This window comes from Peromyscus californicus, unplaced genomic scaffold, assembly GCF_007827085.1.
Source record: "Peromyscus californicus insignis strain IS unplaced genomic scaffold, ASM782708v3 Scaffold_6__1_contigs__length_162567912, whole genome shotgun sequence".
Taxonomy (NCBI): Eukaryota; Metazoa; Chordata; class Mammalia; order Rodentia; family Cricetidae; genus Peromyscus; species Peromyscus californicus.
The window spans coordinates 118,504,295-118,520,726 of NW_026294584.1; the positions used below are offsets into that span (position 1 = coordinate 118,504,295).

Consider the following 16,432-nt stretch of genomic DNA (forward strand, 5'->3'; position numbering starts at 1 on the left):
GGTAGTGTTTTCAATTGGCAGGATCTTCCTCCATCACAAGGAAGAAAATTCACACCTCTTGAGGCTAATGTGATCAGATTTCTGTGTGACTGGTGAGAAGGTAATGCTTCCCCAGTATCTCTTATAGATCAGGGGGGTGTGGTGAGTGGGAGGTGTCAGACAGGAGAGAGGGAGCCAGGAGAGAGGCTCAAAACAGCAGCAGAAGGTATCTTTCACAGCCTTTCACTCTGGATGAAGGCTGTCTTCTGGTTCCAGACTTGCTGGAAGCTGTTGCTTTGGCCAGCAAGCATGACTGTGTTGCCTGCATTTGCTACTGTATAAAAATATGGGCTCAGGCACAGAGATCACTGTTGTGGGATATTATTTTAACTAGTCAAAGATGTGTTTCGTTTGTTTACCATGCAGAATATTACTTTAACTTTGTGAAGGTGTGTTACATTTGTTTCTACTATCTTTGTTAGTGATGTAAAGGTGTGTTACCTTTGTTTGTGATGCTTTTGTTTAACGATGTAAGGATGTGTTACATTTTTTTGTGCTACTTTTGTTTAATTATGTAAAGATGTGCTGTATTTGTTTTACCTTGCTAAAAAGTTGAGGGGCCAATAACTAGGCAGGAGAAGGATAAGTGGGCTGGCAGGCAGAAAGAATAAGTAGTAGGAGAAATCTAGGCTCCAGCAAGGAAAAGAAAGACAGAAGAAGAGAACACGGGAGAAAGAGAGGAACACATACAGAAGCCAGGTAGCCTTCAGCCAGACAGGAAGGCAGCAGGAAAGGAAGATATACAGAAGGAAAGAAAGGGAAAAAGCCCTAAGGCAAAACATAGATGTAGAGAAACAGGTTAAATTATAAGAGCTAGCAAGAAACAAGTCTAAGCTAAGGCCGAGCATTCAAAAACTAATAATAACTCTCTGTGTCATGATTTGGGAGCTGGTTAGTACAACCCCCCCTCCCCCAAAAAAATGAAATCCTGCTACAGACATGGCTATGAATACTTCTTGGGTACAGATAGTTAAAGGCACCTGCTTCTACTGAGCACACCACTGAAAAAGAGTCTTGTTCTTTCTTAGTTCATCATTTGTCCTCATTCCCTCCCTCTGTATTTCCTTCCTTTCCTCCTTCCTTCCCTCTCTCCCTTCCTCTAAACACTTTCTTTCCCTTTTTCTTTCTGAAAGTTTGGTTGCCTAGAGTAAAGTGAGTTGCTATATGCTGAATTAATTACTGTTTCTAGTTGGCTACAGGCAATTAATAATGTTTCTAATCTATATGCAGCTTTATGTGGTATCCAAGGCTCAGAAGTGTGTGTGTGTGTGTGTGTGTGTGTGTGTGTGTGTGTGTGTGTGTGTGTGTGTGTGTGTAATGAGAACCCTTATGAAAAACAGGTTAGGGCATTTCACCTAAAAAGAAAGATGTGATCTTATTGAGTTTCTAAAGTGTTTACTAACACAGAGAAAATTGGGAATTGCCTGTATCTCTCTCCTTTCCCTCCCCTTTCTTCAAATATGGGTTCCTATTTTCTATCTATCCATCTTTTTATCTCTCTACCATCTAATTAACTATAATCTGCCTGTTCATTTAATGATCTTACTGTGTCCAGCAAACAAATACCAGTGAAGGGAAAGCTGAGTCTTTAAAAGTTCTCTGTTACTCTCACCAAAACAGAGTTCTCAGCTTTTTGCCCAGGAAATGCCACCCCAGAAGGTGGTAAATTTGAGACCAACTTGGCTTTGTGTCTCTCTTGGGGCTCCTAAATCTTGGAAATGGTTTCCTACAGGCTCAGTATTTTCCTTGTTGGAATTTATTTCAATTTTCTTTGTTTTTACTTTAGAAAACATGCCTCATGAATAATGATGCCTCAGGCAGAGGAATCACTCCAGTAGCACAATTTAAACCTAGGACACATCCTGCCCTCACTTGCATTTGTAATATGCCAGCACAGGCAGTAGGAATTGTGCCCACACACGAACTGGCAGCATTTGAGGCCTCAAGGTTATCAATTATGAACATGGAAAAGCCCATTCATTCATTTCACGATATTTGTTGCAAGTGCTTCTGAAGCAGCATCTTGAGTCCCCTTACTTCTTGTTGATCCCTGCGGTGGCATCCAACTCTGAGGGTAGCACACAGCAATAAATGTCCTCATTGTTTAGTGCACTAGAGGAGAACAAAACAGGACTGTAAGATCAATCTCACAGCCTCAGCAGAGTAAAAGTTAGAAGTCAGTAATGCCATTACCATCAAAGAGCACTTACATGCAACAGGACTTTTTTAAGCAATAGTGTGTGAACACATTGGGAAATACCACCAATGTGTGCATGAAAAATGAAGGAGTGTGTACATCAGTTAGGCGCCAAAGTCTGTAACTTCCCTATAGTGGATCCCTAAAACAGACATCCTGTTTGTTGGTTAAAAAATAATAAAGCATCAAGAGTGGGCTTCTGCACAGGAAGTGAGCAGAGAAAGCTTTATTCCATAGCAGTGAATTAGTAGAGTAAATAAGATAATGTCACTGACCGATTTGGTGAAGTACAGATGGTAGCGAGGCACAAACTGTACATTAGATATCAGTAGAAGAGCTTTAAATTTCTGCCTGCTCTGATTGATTTGACAGCTACTGGAGATGGCTCTTTTGTAAATTAAATTGAGAGTCCCATCACCCCCCTTCCCCAAATGATGAAGTGAAACCAGCAAGGCATTTTTAAAAGGGGTAGGTACAAGGCACCACACCATTCCACCATGCAGCAAAGGGTAAAAGAGACGGGAAGCCTGTGTGTGGAATCTGAACGCGGAAGAGCGGGAGAGGGAGTGGAGGGGAGGGGTTTCTTTTTGGTTTCTAGCTGGCAAGCGAACCCCACAGCAATCCTGCCTCTTTTGGCTTAGAGATGTTGTAAACGACAAGCAAAGTTTTGTCTTTGTTCCCTGCTTTTCATAAAACCAAAATCTAAAGCCTGTAACTCTCTCTTGTCCCAAGGGAGACTGTGTAAAAGGGAGTGAAAAGAAGCCTTGTGGGTGAGGGGTGGCAGAGAAGATCGGGGGACAGCGGAGGAGAGGCGCGAGCCAGTCTCTAGCAGGAGGGCGTGGATACCGGTGCAAGCTCGAACAGGTCCAGCCTTCTGGAGACCTGTGCCAACAGCAGGAGGGGACAGACGGAATCTCTGTGGGCAGACCAGGGTGTGGATCCGCGGAGAGCGCCCAACTAGAAACTCCCCTGGATCCGCCCAGAGGGTCTGGACCTTGCTACTCCCTCTCGCCCGCCCCTGTGAGCCAGCTTAAGGAGAAGTTTCCCCAAGGGAAGACACCCGACAGATCGGACGTCAGAGTGGGCTCAGGTGAGTGTATCTGCGCGTGCCTTGCTAGGAATGGGGCTCTCTCAACCTGTCCTTTATCCAACTCATTGAGCGAGGTGGAGGGAAATCATCAAGGGCTTGCTCCTGGGGAAAGAGCAACTCTTATGAAAGGGAAATGGTGCACAATCCGGGGCTCCATCCTTGCCCAAAATGGGAGTGGCTCAAGGTCCCTTCCCTAACCTGAGGGGAGGCGCCGCCTTTCCTAGCACCGCCGCAGGTGGCTAGGGCTGGATTTTTGACAGCTCCGGGTCAGTGGATGTAGTAACCAGGCTTCCAGCACCCTTAAGCTCTCAACCTTCGGTAGGCTGACCTGTTTCTTCCTACATAGCCACCGCCCCCTCCTTACCCTCGGGAGAGGATGCATGCACTGGCTAGATTGTAGCCATCTGGGAGTGGGGGGCGAGTCCTACAGGTCTCTCACACCAGGTCTTAGGGGTCCAGATTCTCTCACCCCGACCCCAAAGCCCCTATCTAGCTGCTAGTCTCTACAGACAATTCTTGATTGCAGTAGCGATCCCCAAATGCCTCTAGCCTGGAATGAGCGATCTGAGAACTGCCGGGTTAGGGAAAAGATAGAGAGGCACAGCAGTTCACCTCAACAGAACGCTGTGGGGGCGAGAGGGCAGGCCCGGGTGGGGAGCGCTGGTTGCCATGGCTCCCTGGTAGCGGAGCCGGGGTAGCTGGGGATGCCAGTCATGGACAGTCCCCTTTTCCTCTTTGTGTCTCTCCTTGTCCTCTTTCTCTGTCTCTGTCTTTCTCTCTCTCTTTTTTCCCTCCCTTGAGTGCAAGTGTGCATAGGGAGGGAGCAGGGAGCAAGTGATTAATTTGGAAAGCTGGGATTGGAGCCGAGAGGCTGGGGGAAACGTCGCTCTCTCCATTCCCCACTCCCTTTTGGCTGCTAAGAACCTCACTTTCTCAGCTAGGGGCAGGGCTGAGGAATTCCTGCGAAAAATCTGGGGCGGGAGGAGCAGCGGCTTCACGGTCCAGGTACTGGAGCCCAAAGCACCGAGAGGGAGCTGGGTAGGTGGTCTGAGGTCGGGCCGAGAGGGTGGGCGGGAGTGCAGATTAGCCACCAAGCACAAGCAGGTGTGGGCGGCACTGCGCGGCTGGGCGGGGAGGGAGCCCCTTACTCAGCCCAGGGAGAAAGGCGATCAATACCGCCCCGCTGGCCAGAACTGCGAAGAGCCTGCGGGTGGCAGCTAGCTGAAGGCGTGTGCACAATAGCGCGCTCCTGTTGGAAGGCTGGGGGAGGGGGGGGATAGCGCGTGCCCGTGCTCCTGGGTGCTGAGCTAAGTAACTCTTGAAGGTACTTCAAGGTAGTCTCCTGGAGTGCCCACCTGCCTTGGAATTACAGCTCTACCTTCTCTGGGATGTGTGAACCAGAGTCCTTTACTCCCTGCCTCAGTTTCCCTCTTTGAAATAATAGGTATCAATGCGTCCCATTTTGAGTTGGAAGATTGGACTGAGATTATCCAAGGTGGACAGTTTAACTGCCTTCTCTAATGAACAGCAATCATTCCGAAGTTGGCTGTTGTTGATGGTATTACTATTACAATTAATCCTCAAATAAATTAGATATGATAGATTGTCGTTTCTCGGCACTGTTATCCAGGGCAGAATTCTGTGTTTTCTAATTGTAGACAATAGCATCTATTAAATTTATTAACATCAAGTTCAACTTTTAAATCTTGTTTGCAGCAGATTGAAAGAGAAAAACTGAGTGGTTGTTAATAGATTGACTCTGAGTCCTGTGCTGGACAGAGGATAGAAAGTGGCCCAAGAAACAACTGGCGATAAGAAAATCTAATTTCTTCCACAATTTTCTATCTAGCATTTGAGCTCATCTCTCAACTGCTCATGATGTAGTTGGGCTTGTCTCAGTTTCAGTCTCTTTGTGATGTGCCTGTCTATGGCTTTTACAATTTAATTTGGCTATAGCATCTAATACTTAACTGAATCTTCCCTCTGGTGGTCTTCAGTGCTCCAAAGTAAGTCCTGCTACCATTATTTGAATGTTCCTGAGAAACTGCCATGTGATACATAGAGAGAGATGACATTCCTAGATGGGTGTGGGTACTGGCTATAGCAGCTGACTAGAATCTCATTCAGGAAATGCTCATACCTATCTCTCCATAGAAGCATAGGACTATGAAGATTAACACATATTTTGTGTTTACACTTACAGAACTCTTCCTTACTTGCAAATGCTTCATGGTTGTATAAATTTTACTTATCTGGACAACAGGAGTTCACATCACGCACAATGTATTTGTATCTTTATGTTAATGGCCTCCTCCCAATTAGGCAACTCGTTTTAAATCAACTTTTAAAAAGCATTTTCTTACTAAAATATGTGTATATTTTGGTAGATTTTAGACAATTAAGGTAGAAACTACTACCTCAAACATCTTTTTGAATTTTTTATTGAGATATATCTCACTGAGAAAAACATTACCTGCATAGAGGCCTGCTTTTGTATTTATTCCTGAAATATTTGGAGATAGGAAATATGTCAGACCTAAACTTGCTTTGTTGCAATAATCTAGCCTGGTTCATTTTTCTGAGGAAATAAGTAAGAACTGTCCTATTAGTTTTAACTGATAAAGGAAAATTAAGTAACAGAGAGGAAGTCATGTCATATAGGAACAGATGATTGGCCAAAAAATAAATAAATAAATAAATACTGTGAGCACCAGTTCAAAGAGCAGAGTAGTGCTTCTCAGTAAGCATGGCAGCATTCACCTCCACAGTTTGTATGTCATCTTTAAAAGGGACCTTGAGGAATTAGTGTGACAGCTTGTCTGAAATTCATGTGATCATTTACATATTGTTTCCCAGGAGCTCTGGCACTAAATGTTCTATTTATTGGAAATTATTTTGCCCCATGATTGATTGCAGCCAACACTATGATAGAATGTCATCTGCTCTGGAAACACAAATTTCACTTTTCACCGTTTTCTGTTTTCCTTTAAAAATCTGAGCAGCCATGCACTTGGAAAAAGCTTATTACACCAGACAAAGGGCAGCAGCAGAAAACGTGACAGATTGGAGGGTGTTGAGCCCTGAATTTGGGAAACTAATTAACGTGTCAAGGTGTAATCAAGAGGATGAACTTGTCTTTCTACAGAGGCTGTTTGCAGTGATGAACTATATTTTCTGATTCAATCAGTGTTCCATGATTTTTTTTTTCAAACCAACTCTGAGAATACTGTATTTTCAATTATGAACATTTTGATTACAGCTTCATCCTAAGTAATTCAGTCTGAAGAGAATGCAATTATTATGGTGATTTACATACAATATGCTAAGTTAACACAGCTAATGAGTGAAAGCATAATATTCTTTCTATTCATTCCTGGAAAATATTGTGCTAAGGATTCTTTGAAAGAAAAGATTACCTTATTCACCAGCACTGGGAGCCTACCTACAAGTAGACTTGGCACTGAGCCATTTTCTCTGCTATTAAAGTGAAATCTCTCACATTTTGGAGATCACGTGTCTTCCCTCCCCCTTGGGAGGGACTGGAAACAATTCTCAATTTAATTAGATATGGTTCTTTCTCTTTTCTGTATATATTTATTAAAAGATTCTGCATTTTCTAATTTTGGAGGCTGGTTAACACTTTAAACATTACTAATTGCTACCGTTTATTGTATGTGTATTGCAATCGTGTGGTTAGTTAATTATAGCTTTTTCATTAGCACCATGTAGAGAATAATGAATTAACACATGCCTTTGATCAAAAGAACATCTAAGTTTATCTTCTGAGAATGAAAGTGTTATTGTGTTACCAAAAGTCACTATAATTTTCCTAGGAAAATCAAATTGGTTGGAATTCTCCAGCAGTATGTTAGGAAGCTTGATGAATGAGTCGGATTGATCACAAACAAGAGAGAGTAGAACTGTGGTTGCTTGGCAACCCAACATTATTCTGCAATTTCTTCTGGTATATTTATCCAGTAAACTAGAAAATTCTGTTTTGTTAACAAATGTTTGTAGTGAATGCACAAATAGACCATAACTAATTGAGATTTTTATGTATTGTAGATTCAAAACTGATCCTGTTTACCTTTTCATTGTGTTTAGATAATAAAAATATAAAGAGTGTACTCTGTTTTCATATTTCAGAATTTTCACTAAACAATGTCTCTTTATTTCCACACAAATTGTTCCCACCAAAAGAATATAAGTTGAAAGTCAAATCAGTAAGACTATGTATGTGTAGGTGTGTTTATGAAAATAATTTCAATAAGAACCAAGCCTAGAGCTTGAGGTAAAATGATTTGAGGTGAGATGAATCCTTCAAGTTATGATGTGAGTTTGTGGTTCATCAGTTGAACTGGCAATCGAGTACATTTAAAGTAGTTTTAAATATCCACCTCAAGTGACATGGGCAGATAATGATAACAATATGCATTGAATTTGGAAAATGTATCAATACATTCTGTGCTTTGACCATGTCGGATCATGTTTTCCTTTCTGATGTTTGCTTGTTTCTTATTTTCTCAGTGCTTATCGAAATAAGAAATCTACACAACCACAGGCTCCCCTCTTATGATCTCCTTTTCCCCAATTCTAAGAACAATAATCATACCATTTCCCCCTACAGCCTATGAATTTTAGTGCGCATCACAATTCCATTCTCAGATTGTAAATTCTTTCAGGGCATGTGTTCCATTTTATGCACCTCATAAACTCTTATAGTCCCTGGCATGGTAGAAAGCGCATTGTTGTGATGATGAAATGCAATGGCTTTGTAGTCAGGCTACCAGGGTTCAAAATTGAAGTGGCCCACTCACAGGTGTTGTAGCTAAATCATTTTCACTTCAGATTGATTTCATTGGTAAAAATGGCTTACGCATCTAGCTCAAGCTTGTTATTATGAACATTACATGAGACACTTTATCTAGAGTTCAGTAGCACTTATTAACTGCTCATTAATTTCTAGCTTTTTGATTCATTTTCATCCTTCTATACCATTCTTAGTGTGTGAAGGAACAAAGACAGATAAATGTGTGCTTGTGTAGCCCTTTGCATGTGAACAAATATGAGCTGTGACTCATGGTACCACCAAATTTTACCTATATTAATTATATGCATATATATGAATAGCTTCTCTCTCAGATACTTCATAGATCCTGAGTAGGGATTCTTTTTTATTTTTTAAAATTTACATAATGTTTTTTTCATTTATTTCACATACAGACCACAGTTTCTTCTCCCTCCTCCCCTCCTGTCCCCCTTCCCTGCCTCCCAATTCCCATCTACCCCCCGCATCCACTCCTTCTCTGTCTCTGTCAGAAAGGGGCTGGAGAGATGGCTCAGTTGTTAAAGGCTAGGTTCACAAACAAAAATATAAGAGTAGTGGTTCTTAGTTGTGGCTGAAATGAGAAGTGCCTAGAGAGAGCCATTTACATTACTTATCTTACATTCATTCAATCAGAATCTGTGGGGCTTGCAGTGAGATTCCAGTGTCCTGCCATGATTGCCTTGGGTCTGCATAGGTCTTACCTAATATCCTACAGGCCTAAGTATTGACTCACAGTTACTCTGTTGTCATGAAGTGTGGTTGGAAAAGAAAAAAAGCTTTATACAACCTCTGAGACTTTTCTTACTAAGCTTTCTGAGTCAAACAACACTTTGTTCATTGAAAAATATTAAATACTCTTTTCATTTGCCAAGTATAATTTCATTTTTTTCAACCAAATATCTCTATGAAGATGGTAGAAAAGAAGCCATTATTGTGATTTTTGTGGATGCATGGAGTAAGTCACACTGAATTTATTTAAATGGCTCCATATATTTAGAATAGGCTTAAAGATCAAGAAGCCTGGAGCTTTTGAGGACTGAACACAGATGTGTTTTACCTTATGATTTTTTATGAGGTAGGAAGAGTAATTAGCTTTTATATAAAATTACTGTATAGGTGAGTTTCAGTTTAAATCTTCTTGTGCATTGTCAAATAGAAGGGCAAACTGTAGTCTATTTACAATTCAAATGAATACCCTTTGGATTGACTGTAACCTTAATACCTATTTTGTATGACTTGTCCCTGGGAATTTCTAATTTCAATTTTGATATAATATATAAAAAGTGGAGATACTAAGATTTCTATACATGTCTTATTTTGGAAAAAATTCATATAACTTGACCTGAGATTGTGGGTGTTAGAGAATGCCATTGGTCTGAACTGAATGGCTGAATGTCACACTCCTTTGGGATATTTTAAGACTCATAGATTTTTGTCAGGTCTTGGTAAAACCTAGCTTTCTCTTGTGTTTACTCTGATCTTTTTTTTTTTTCTTTGTTGGGACATTTCTTATTCCAAAGGGCCAATTGAAGAGATTCTAAATAAGGGTCTGCATATTTTTTAACAAGGTTAAGGAAAATCAACAAGTTGGTTCTACAACCTTGAGGATGCTACTGGCCTTCATTGTAAGGTGGAAACAGAAGTCACTAGAAGAGCTTGATATAACCTGTGGTTTTTGACAGAGGCATGTAACTACTGTCCAGTTACAAGAAAATGCCATCTCCCTGTTCTAACAGCTGCTTTTCCTTCTGGAGAGTAGCCAGATTGACCCACAGTCAGAAACTAAAGGGGCCTAGTCTGCAGAGGCAAAGCTTTCTCAGAATAGATCAGGATGGAGGAGAGTCCACAGCAGATAAGGTTTGATAGGTTTGCAAAAAAACTTAGTATGCTTTGGATGCTCCCAATTTATAGAATGTGAGTAACAAAAGAGGCCGCTGGAATGGCCACAAACAAGTCTCATTAAATTTGCATTCCCAGCCACCTTTAGCCCTTTTTGTTTGTTATTCTTTCCTCTTCCATTTTTGTCACTTCAGATGGATGTCTCATATCCACATACAGGCTTCAAATGTGGCCCCCAACCTTCAGAGCAAATTGTCCCTTCCCTACTTTCCAAGACTAGCGCTGATACAATAGTGAGGAAAATGCCAAGGACAGCTTCAATGGAATCAGGTTTGCTTTTCGAGCAGAGGTCCTTCCCCAAGGAAAAGTTTGCTGTAACATTGGGGACCATGGTTCCTGTGCTTAGGAAGTGGATGCTCAAGGAACAGTGGCAATGGAGCACCACTGCCACCTAGACCTCTGATCTTTGCAGGGCATCCCTGTCTTTGCAAAGTTACATACACAAGGAGAGAGTAAAGAAACAGATCAAGGGTACATTACTGGACAATTTGTGTTTCCAAAGCTAAGGGAAGGGGCATTCTCCACGATAATAGAATATAAGTGGGTAAGAAAAATGCAGTGGTTTTTGATGATGCTATTAGAGTTGATTGTGAACAGAGGGTACTACTATTAGACCTTTGCTAAAGGATCTAAAATGACAATATCCATTCATTATGCCTTACATTTCAATGCATCCAAAAGAAATAAATAATCCCATCTGCAAATAAGGTTGGGAAGAAAATAAATACTGACCTTTTAGAGGACTCTACCACTCAAAACTGCTTTTCCATTAATTCAGAAAATTACTCATGAAATGGCCATTTAAAAATCTTAATATCTTATATTATTCGAGCACTGTATGCTTTTTGGAGAATGTTCTCATATCCTTGACTTTTATAACAAGGTAGTTAACAGAAGAGGAAAAGCAAGTAGCCTGTTTCATATATTAAAAACCCAAAAGTGAACTCAAAGTCAAATAGCTAGCAAGGCAGGGGGAAAAAAGGAATGAAAGCTCAGATAGTGTCATTTGTAACACAGTTGAATGCTTACGCTCTTGCCTTCATATTTCTTTATTTGACTCCTTATTTGAAACCTATGAGAAAACATACAAATAATGGTGACTTTTTTCTTTCTTATTTCTTCTTTTCTTTTCCTTTCTTTTCTTTCTTTCTTTCTTTTTTTTTTTCAAATCCAGGGATACTCCTATGTGAGCTGCTGAGGGCTGTATGAATCTAGGAAAATACTACAAATAACACTATTTGCATTTCTAGGGTTGAATTCAGTCCTGGCCAATTAGAGAATTGATTTTCATGAAGCTTCCTCAATTTTGAGTTACTTAGTTGTATGGTTTGGTAGGGGAGTGGGGTCAGTGAATGTAACAAATCATTTTAAGAAGCTTTATTTATTTCGCTGAGTGTTGTCATATATTTATCTACAATCCAAGCAAGGCTGAGGTATGAGAGTTAGGAGTTCGAGATCTGTCTGAGCTTTATATGGACCCCCCCATCCACAAAAAAAAAAAAACCTCCATAAATAACCTTTTCGTGATAACTGTAGGAATAAAGCTGAAGTAGAAGCTACTCAAATAATTCCATCTACCACTGACAAATGTTTACTCAGTATTTTATAATCTCCACGTTAGGAACTTGAGGAAAGCACTGTTGTCATAATTTCCCATTTTGAGTTGAGTAGTACAGACATAGAAGGGGCCTCGTTTAAAATGACACAATATTGCTAGCAAGTGGCAGTGACTGGACTCAAAGTCAGAAACATCTACTTCCTTTCCCCAAGTTCTTCTCTGTACTCTGTGCTGCATTTGAGGCCACAATACCACTTCAGCATCCTTTCTCTTCTCAGACTTTTCATTCCCCAAATATACAGCGTCTATCATTGCCCTCCTTAAATGTCAGCTCTGGTTTTCACTCTAGACTAGCATTCTTCCTTGTTATCTATTCAAACTTACTTGTTATGTACCTAGTTATTCAAGGCACACATGAGACAAGTAGATAAAGAGTCTTTCTACAGCTGTATAGAGCACATACCTATCCTAGCTGTGGCGCCATGTTAAAAGAGGCATTAAAACCTTTCATGCAATGGAGTCAGAGTTAGGAATGGCCACCGAGAGAGATACTTTCAGGGTAGGGGCAACTACCTTAGTTACATGGAAGGAAGAGTTCATTTGGATCGTGTTCAGGCGCGGTCGAGAAGTCAGGGACTTAAAGCGGTGGGTCACATTCCTTCTGCAGTCAAGAAGCAAAGGGCAGTGAGGGCTGCTGCCACCCATCTAGCTTTCCTTTCTTTATGAGGTCCAGGAACCAACGCAGAGAATGGTGCCACCAGCCCACAGTGGGTGCTGGGTCTTCCTACCTCAATTAATCTGGCCAAAATACCCCCCCCCCCCACAAGCATGCCCACAGGATTGTCTCCTATGTGGTTCTATATTCTTTCAAGTTGACAACATCATGGGGGGGGCATTTATGTTCCCTCTAAGAGTGTACCTCATAGGCCTTTGTTGCCATGGTAGTTCCTGTGCCATATCCTGGGTACCACTGTATGTAGAAGCCAACAATTGCTCTCTCCAGAGATTTTGTTTACCATTTTAATCGTTTCTGTGTTTCTGAAGAAATGCTGCTGCTCTATAACACCAATAGGCATGCATTTCAATCATATCTGGGTATTATATATAACTGACTGTATTAAGTGTTGGCATTTCTGCCATTCTGGATCAAGATAGAAATAGTTAAAAAGAGCAGATCTCCCCATCCCATCTTGTGTTGTTTAAAATGATCTAGATCCTAATGATAACACTGTCTTTATTGGCATCTGTCAATGTAAGGCTGAAGTGGAAAGAAATACAACTCTTTTTCAGGAGTTGCTAATGTATACTTGGGAATTATGGAAACTTGTTTTTTAGTTGGGGCATTTAAAAGTAAATGCAGATTTTTTAGTACTTTAGTGTGCATAAATCAATAGCATTCTTAAATGCTGATTGACTTCAACAGGCTCCTTTTTTTGATAACTGATAGTGGTTGTTAAGAATATAGTTGTTTCCCATCTTGTGTAGACAGGAGAGCCTGTCTCCTTCCACTGTTTGTGCTGTTAGGCATTTGTTTAACCCTTGTCTGCTTCTCTAGAACTACAGCACTTGGTTTCTCAAAAAGCTTGTTTATCACTGTGTTGTGAGTGTAAATATTTTCTTAACTTGCTCTATACAGTGCATCAGTTATCACAAATTTCATATACTAGCTTAAAATGTGATGTTGTAAAGAATCCTTCAGAGATTGTATAATGACAAGAATTTCAGAGAGTTGACTTGGCAATAAGCAAAAACAAAAATAATAACCTTAACATCTGCAGCCTACAGCCTATACCTGCATGAATGATTAATTGACTATTTGGAGTTATTTGTTATTGTTCTGTGATATGAGATGTTCTCTATTTTCTGTAGAGATCAAAGTAAATGGATAAAAACAGAAACCAAATTAAACTTTTAAAAACTGACCTTGATCACATTTTTCTTTATGACCTCTGGAAATTCTCTGAAGAGATAGATATCAAAGGGTCTCAAAAGTCTAGTTTTTCGCCAGGCGGTGGTGGCGCACGCCTTTAATCCCAGCACTTGGGAGGCAGAGCCAGGCGGATCTCTGTGAGTTCGAGGCCAGCCTGGGCTACCGAGTGAGTTCCAGGAAAGGCGCAAAGCTACACAGAGAAACCCTGTCTCGAAAAACCAAAAAAAAAGAAAAAAAAAAGAAAAAAAAAAAGTCTAGTTTTTCTGTGTATGCAAGTTTCTGCCTGTAATTGATTTAGGTTGAATAGATTTTGTGCACAATTGATGTTCTTGAAGTTATATTAAAGGACTAAGCAGTTCAGGTGCACCTTAATATGTGGCTTGGTGAGTCAAGGTCAAATAAATTGGATTTGACCTTAAACACTGTCCGTCTAATTAAAAAAATGTGTAGTGGGTGGAGGCTACCATCAGAGACAATGCCTTCCATTCATGTTTTAGAATTGATATGAATTGTTTAAATGGAAATTGACATCTGTGCACAAAACCTTTGGAAAGCTATCTTCTATTTTCCTATTTCACCAGCTATAACTGAGGATAGAAACAGCATCTACTGTCCCCTTCAGTGGCAGTTGGAGGATTCATGAGCCAATATTTGTAAAGTGCTTTGAAGATAAAGGTGTCAGCTATTATTATTACTAATAAACCATTTTTCTCCAGTGTAATTTTGGACAGCAGCCATTAAAAACCCATTACTGTATTTAACAGTTAAAACAATCTGCTACCCGCCTAGTATTTACTGCCTCAATTAAGCATACATCCCCCTCCCTTTGCTCCTCCAAATACAGAGCTGGTGAGAAAGGACAGAATCGTGTGTCCTGTCATTTCCAAGGCTCATCTAAGTACTGAGCTTGGGCCTTTTGCCTGTCTCTGGAGAAAGCCAGGGTCTGTCCTCCATGAGAAACAAGTTGGGCTGCACCTTTGTTTTTGCAGTTTATGAAAGGCATGGATCATTAACTTCTGGGCTTTTTACCCATCTGCATGTATATTGTTAGTTTATTATCTTTGAAGGTTGAATTCAACTATCATTTTCATTGCTTGGCACTGATACTGAGAATGAAATGGACTCATACTGTAGATGTGTGTATGAACAAGAGAAGATTGTTGCACCATATTTACAACTCATTACTGAGATTAAAGTTGAACACTGAAATAATTATGCATCTACTTCCAGTTCACAAATATTAAAAAATAAAATTGAAGGGCTTGAATTATATAGACTAATTTCTTAAATGAGTAAATTACTATAACTAACATATGGTATTAAATCCCAATCAAAATTTATTTCGATCTCTGTAGATGTCCTAAACTACAGGATGCTATTGAGTAATGTAACTACTCACATATATCCAAAAGTATGCTCACTTTAAAAAAGTTACTTTACTACAGCAAATAAGAATAAAAATGAAAAGCAAATCAGGGATTGTACTGATGGCAAGGCCTTCAACTACCTTCCCATTTTTCAGCAGTCATGAAATTTGAATGGAAAAGACTTTGAAATAATACAAATCTAGTTTTCTGAGGAAAAAAAATCATTACTGTACAACACAGGTTTTATTATGGAAAAACCTTCCTCAGACAGTATTTGCTTTTATTTTAGAATGATTTGAATGAACACAGTCATCTGTTTGATTTTGGTCAGGGCAGATGAGAGAAGTCTTACAGGATTATTCAAAGAAGAAAGAAGTCACAGTCAATGTCTTTCCATCAAGAAAGAGACCTTTGAAGTGATAGGTAGGATAACTCAAAAATCATAAGGCTAATGATCCTGATATTACAAAATAGTTCAAAATAAAGGAAGTATATTGTGGTACATTACCTCTTGGAGTGCATCTCATTTGTCTGAAAGTCAGGTGGTTCTCTTTCCCAGAACTCCAGCTGCTTAATAAGACTAAACCCCCAACAGAACACAAAACCTTTTCAAAAATTCATTTTAGAGTCAGCGCATTAATAAGTATCCAAAACAGATGCTATTGTTCACAAGCAAGTGAACTGTGGCACATATTTTAAAATTGATATCACACAGGGAGACCACGCTGTATAAATACTGTTCTCATTTGATTGACTTCTGAAGTTGGACTTTTTCTATTTTCATCTTTTGCTTTGTTGAATTGCACAGAAAGAATTTATCATATGACTTAAGATAATTTAAATTCAGGAGATATTACAGTGTTTGGGGTTTGGAGTGTACAAGAGATACATGGAGATGGATTATCTTTCTAAAAAGCTATATATTAGATGAGGTAGTAATACCACAGACAGAAGACAGACACACATCAGCATGACTGTGGCTCTGAGGAGAGATCAGGTCCTCCCGTTAGAGGTGGGAGTGTGTGTCCATTCTTGAAGTTTTCATAGGAGTAGGGGAGGCAAGGATATTGAAATGTTTCCTTTTTTGGTCCCCAATTGGCCATTAATAGAGCTATCCAGTGAGTGTTCAGTTAAGATGGTCAATAAAGACCTTTCCTGCTTGACCATTATTGAGGATTGATAGGACAGGGAAGATAAGAATCTAGGCAAACAAGCTGCCTTGCTTCTGGAATTTTAAATTTCTGTAGTTACTGTAATTGATACAGTTCAACCAAAATGGAGAAACTTTAAAAAATGGCATGCCCCTGACTCATAGATATATGCTTTGCTATATGATTTTTAGAGTTATCAGTTGGAAAATGAGCAAGCAGTTTGTCACTGAGAAAGAAAACAACTGGGAGCTTATGTATAGTCTTATTTGTCAGGGTTCTCTAGAGAAGCAGAACTTATAGAATATATTACACACACACACACACACACACACACACACACACACACACACACACATATATATATATACATATA

General features: G+C 40.0%; 1 protein-coding gene across 6 annotated transcripts in view; it reads left to right on the forward strand.

Moving 5' to 3' along the window:
- Nucleotides 1-2,838: 2,838 nt before the first annotated feature.
- Chl1 (cell adhesion molecule L1 like) overlaps nucleotides 2,839-16,432 on the forward strand; it is a 203,713-nt gene continuing 190,119 nt past the window's right edge. Inside the window, exon 1 of one of the 6 annotated variants that reach the window (XM_052719184.1) lies at nucleotides 2,839-3,326. The gene's annotated coding sequence lies outside the window, so the exon portion shown is untranslated. Of the gene's footprint in view, nucleotides 3,327-3,539; nucleotides 3,645-4,091; nucleotides 4,365-16,432 lie in introns of those variants that run through there. The other 5 variants (XM_052719178.1, XM_052719183.1, XM_052719181.1 and 2 more) reach the window with 5 other exon arrangements.